We start from the raw sequence: 5,774 nt of genomic DNA on the forward strand, positions 1-5,774 counted from the left end.
TTGGTTATTTATTTCAATCTCTAGTTCAATCTAAATCTGCGCCGCTATGATAACAATATTATAGGATGAAACGGAGGTGTTGAGGACATTACTTTAAACGCAATTTATCCACTTATTGATTATGAGAATGTCATGCAAGTATTGTGTAGGCCTATGAGTAAGAGATGAATGGTTGTAACCATGAACCAGGTAGATTCAGCATTTATCACCAGCCTGAAATGTATTTGTACTTTGGCATGAGGACTTTCCTCTAGTATTGTCATTAATTTAAACCTAGGCTAATTTGTGTTGCTGCATTTTTACCTTTATGCTTTTATGTTTTAGAGCACAATCAACATTTGCTTTCAACAACATACTGTAGGGGTTCTGATGATGATAAATTCAAATGTCCATTATCTTTCAATGCGTGTAATTGAACTGACCCTAACCCTAACCCATTCCTCCGTGAGTGGCGAGTGTGTTTTTCTTTCTCATCACGCAGCGTCACACTAATTCAGGTGCTGTAACCCTAACCCTGACGGATAGCACTGCTTTTTCCTCCACAAAATCATAAAATAAATCCTGGTCACACATAGGCCTACATCGGCAGGGTCGGCTGGCAACATTTTTTTTTATCAAGGACTTAAAATTAACTGATAGGACTACATAATGGAACATTTGGACTGAATTAGATGATTTAACAGAGGCTATTATTACTTGAAGTGTCTACTATTGTTTGGGTTATGATTTTAAGTGGTTTTGTTTGGGAACATGTAAACATTGAATAGCCTTCAGTTCAAGTTCATCTTATAGCCTAACATTTTCCACTTGGCTGTTTTTTGTGTGTGATCTTATTTCCAAACTGACGTTAACTATAGTATCCACAAAGATACCCTTGGTATAGCTAAAACTCGCAAATCATCTCTTTGATTGTTATGTAATGTGAACATAGTGTTAGATTTGCTAGATGTCGCAAATTGTTATTGTTTTTGTTGTTGTTCTACTGTTGTTCAACTCCGGACTCCTCAGTGTTGCCGACTCCTCTGTGAGGGAAGCAGCTGTTGCCTCTCCCAAAAGAAGTTGATGACGTCATCAACTCATTTGCTCAATATGCAATTCTGAAAGAGGCAAAATCAATAGAAAAGGCTGACCAGGAAGTTTACAAAATAACTATTTAGTCTGGGGGCCAATACAGATTTTGGTACCACCTACGGTGACCAAAATATTGGTATAGTTTTTTCTTCCTACATGTGAGTAGTTTCTATTTTGGTATAATAACCCTGCCTATCTAGGAGCATAATGCTGGATCAAAATACATTTCCTCAGCAACCTCCAGCTCAGTACTCTGCTTACAGTACAACTCAATATTAACAAGCCATAACTCTGTTACTCTCTACAGTAGCCAAAACATTACTGTACACACAACATAAGCTCTGTGAGGAATGTAACAAACTGGACCAACTGGTCCAAGCAGCAGTGAGAGGAGTTAAATTGACTCATTATCATTACAGAAGTATGTAGAGAATAACAGGTTAGTAAAATGTCCTCATACCTAAAAAATGTAATGTTACATTCCTAGACCCAAAGGAATGAAGCAGAGTCAATTATGGTGATCGTCAGATCAAAAGAGACGGAGACAGGCTGGTTTCTGTCTTCAGAAGCGCTGGTTTGAAAGAGAACCCACAGATAGAAAACAGACAGATAGACAGATCTCCAACTTAATAAAGAGGACAGGGGAATGGAGTTAAAATAATTCATAATAATTAATACATCTCTAGAGGACTGGGGGGGGGGGGCTCTAGAGGACTGGGGGGGGCTCTAGAGGACTGGGGGGGGGCTCTAGAGGACGGGGGGGCTCTAGAGGACTGGGGGGGGCTCTAGAGGACTGGGGGGGGCTCTAGAGGACGGGGGGGGGTCTCTAGAGGACTGGGGGGGGCTCTAGAGGACTGGGGGGGGGCTCTAGAGGACGGGGGGGCTCTAGAGGACTGGGGGGGGCTCTAGAGGACTGGGGTGGTGGGGGGGGCTCTAGAGGACTGGGAGGGGCTCTAGAGGACTGGGGGGGGCTCTAGAGGACGGGGGGGGCTCTAGAGGACGGGGGGGCTCTAGAGGACTGGGGGGGGGTCTCTAGAGGACTGGGGTGGTGGGGGGGGCTCTAGAGGACTGGGGGGGGCTCTAGAGGACTGGGGTGGTGGGGGGGGCTCTAGAGGACTGGGGGGGCGGCGGGGGGGCTCTAGAGGACTGGGGTGGTGGGGGGGGCTCTAGAGGACTGGGGGGGGCTCTAGAGGACTGGGGGGGGGCTCTAGAGGACGGGGGGGCTCTAGAGGACTGGGGGGGGCTCTAGAGGACTGGGGGGGGCTCTAGAGGACTGGGGGGGAGCTCTAGAGGACGGGGGGGAGCTCTAGAGGACTGGGGGGGGCTCTAGAGGACGGGGGGAGCTCTAGAGGACTGGGGGGGGCTCTAGAGGACGGGGGGGGGGTCTCTAGAGGACTGGGGGGGGTCTCTAGAGGACTGGGGGGGGCTCTAGAGGACGGGGGGGGGCTCTAGAGGACTGGGGGGGCGGCTCTAGAGGACTGGGGGGGCGGCTCTAGAGGACTGGGGGGGGCTCTAGAGGACTGGGGGGGTGGGGGGGGCTCTAGAGGACTGGGGGGGGCTCTAGAGGACTGGGGGGGTGGTGGGTCTCTAGAGGACTGGGGGGGGCTCTAGAGGACTGGGGGGGGCTCTAGAGGACTGGGGGGGGGCTCTAGAGGACTGGGGGGGGCTCTAGAGGACTGGGGTGGTGGGGGGGGCTCTAGAGGACTGGGGGGGGGCTCTAGAGGACTGGGGGGGCTCTAGAGGACTGGGGGGGGCTCTAGAGGACTGGGGGGGGGCTCTAGAGGACTGGGGGGGGCTCTAGAGGACTGGGGGGGGTCTCTAGAGGACTGGGGGGGCGGCGGGGGGGCTCTAGAGGACTGGGGTGGTGGGGGGGGCTCTAGAGGACTGGGGGGGTGGGGGGGGGGTCTCTAGAGGACTGGGGGGGGGTCTCTAGAGGACTGGGGGGGGCGGCGGGGGGTCTCTAGAGGACTGGGGGGGTGGGGGGGGGGGTCTCTAGAGGACTGGTGGGGGGGGGTCTCTAGAGGACTGTGGGGTGGGGGGGGCTCTAGGCTCTAGAGGACTGGGCAGGTGGGGGGGGGGCTCTAGAGGACTGGGGGGGGCGGCGGGGGGCTCTAGAGGACGGGGGGTGGGGGGGCTCTAGAGGATGGGGGGGTCTCTAGAGGACTGGGGGGGCGGTGGGGGGCTCTAGAGGACTGTGGGGGGGGGGGGGGCTCTAGGCTCTAGAGGACTGGGCAGGTGGGGGGGGGGCTCTAGAGGACTGGGGGGGGCGGCGGGGGGCTCTAGAGGACGGGGGGTGGGGGGGCTCTAGAGGATGGGGGGGTCTCTAGAGGACTGGGGGGGTGGGGCTCTAGAGGACTGGGGGGGCGGTGGGGGGCTCTAGAGGACTGTGGGGGGGGGGGAGCCCAGAGTGCACTAGACCCCGGCCGGCTCCGACCCAAGGGGGCGCCACCCACACATGGCCGCCCAATCGCCTCCATTCATTTGGACTTGTTTAATCATGCCGATGATCAACTGCTTTGAATTAGCTAGTTATGCTCGTATCTATCAACCTAGCTAGATTACTGCCGTTGGTTCTGTCATATCCAGCTAGCTAGATTACTACTGTTGGTTCTGTCATATCCAGCTAGCTAGATTACTGCTGTGGGTTCTGTCATATCCAGCTAGCTAGATTACTGCTGTGGGTTCTGTCATATCCAGCTAGCTAGATTACTGCTGTGGGTTCTGTAGTACCTAGCTAGCTAGATTACTGCTGTGGGTTCTGTAGTACCTAGCTAGCTAGATTACTGCTGTGGGTTCTGTAGTACCTAGCTAGCTCGGTAGCTCAGAGAGCAGAGCTGAAAATCACCCGCTCAGCTGACCCCAGCTGTGTCAAACCAAGCCCCCAGGGTTCAAACTCAAAAGTGAAGGCCTATTGTACTTGCGCAGTTGTGCTTTTGGCAAATTCTGCGTCGTTTGACGTATGTCAAACGTTTCTCAGAAAAGCACAACTGCGCAAGTACAAAAGTCTGCGCAAGTACCCTACGTCAAACGACGCGGAATTTGCCAAGATGGCGCCTTTCAATAGGCCTTCACTTTTGATAGCGGTCAGTGAATGGAGTGGCTGTATCCAGTTCTTTTAATACATCCATGTGGGTTAACCCTAACCCTAACCCTCAAACCCAGCTGCTCATTAACTGCAGTGGTGATGCACCACCAGGATATTTTTGACATTGTCTCCTCTAAGTATCGGCACCCTAATGCCACTGGACATGCTGACATGCATTAATGAGTGGAGGCCTGTGCTCTCTGAGTGCTATTCTAGTGTTTCAAAGTTTTGTTACAGATGACACTCATATGGATTTTATCTTTTGTGAATGCCAAGTAAAGCACCATTTTGAATTTTCCATTACAGAAGTCATTAGTTTCCCAAAAATATTGTCTAGAATTTAAAAAAATAATAATAATAATAAAAAACAGTAATCAGGGTTTTGACATTTTATATGTCGGTATGTTAGTTTATAGAGTGACTACATTATTATCATTATTTTTTGTAATGATTGCTATAGATGTCACGATAAAATTGTTATCATGATATTTTTTGCCACGATAATCATATTGTGAAAATGTGATATTGTGGCAGCCCTCATTTAGATAAGGAGGTAGACAGGAAATACAGAGGAAATGACACAGTTAACCGCATGAATGAACCAATCAGAATCAGAACAATCAGATCTACACACACATATACACACACGCACACATCATCATCATCATCATCATCATCATCATCATGGACCTCTCACGGACCTTCAGCACCATCATCTTCATCATTATCATCATCATCATGGACCTCTGACGGACCTAGCCTAACCTAACCCTAACCCTAACCTCTGACGGACCTAGCCTAACCCTAACCCTAACCCTAACCTCTGACGGACCTAGCCTAGCCTAACCCTAACCCTAACCTCTGACGGACCTAGCCTAACCCTAACCCTAACCTCTGACGGACCTAGCCTAACCCTAACCCTAACCCTAACCCTAACCTCTCACGGACCTAGCCTAGCCTAACCCTAACCTCTGACGGACCTAGCCTAACCTAACCCTAACCCTAACCTCTGACGGACCTTCAGCACCTCGAAGCCTATGGCCAGGTTCTCCCCCCCTCCGTCTCTCCTGAGGATCCTCCGGTCCTCCTGCTGCAGGCAGATCAGCACCTCCTCCTCCTCTCTGAGCACCTCCAACAGGAACTGAGAAAGAAAGAGAGGAGAGAGACGGGGAGGGAAAGGAGAGGGAGAGAGATGGGGGGATAGGAGAGAGAAAGAGAGGGAGAGATAGGGAGGGAGAGGGAGAGAGGAGAGAGAAAGAGAGGGAGATGTAGGGAGGGAGGGAGAGTAGAAATTCCATTCCTTAAATATCTGTTTCAAAACAGAGTGGCGTTCAAGACCCGTTGTTCTGGTCAGTTCTTTAAAGTGTGTTAAGTTTATCTCACCTGGGGGTTGTGTAGGAAGGTGTCTCTGTGGTTGATTATCTCACCTGGGGGTTGTGTAGGAAGGTGTCTCTGTGGTTGATTATCTCACCTGGGGGTTGTGTAGGAAGGTGTCTCTGTGGTTGATTAGTTCACCTGGGGGTTGTGTAGGAAGGTGTCTCTGTGGTTGATTATCTCACCTGGGGGTTGTGTAGGAAGGTGTCTCTGTGGTTGATTAGCTCACCTGGGGGTTGTGTAG

The sequence above is a fragment of the Borostomias antarcticus genome (genome assembly GCF_949987555.1).
Source record: "Borostomias antarcticus genome assembly, contig: scaffold_121, whole genome shotgun sequence".
NCBI lineage: Eukaryota > Metazoa > Chordata > Actinopteri > Stomiiformes > Stomiidae > Borostomias > Borostomias antarcticus.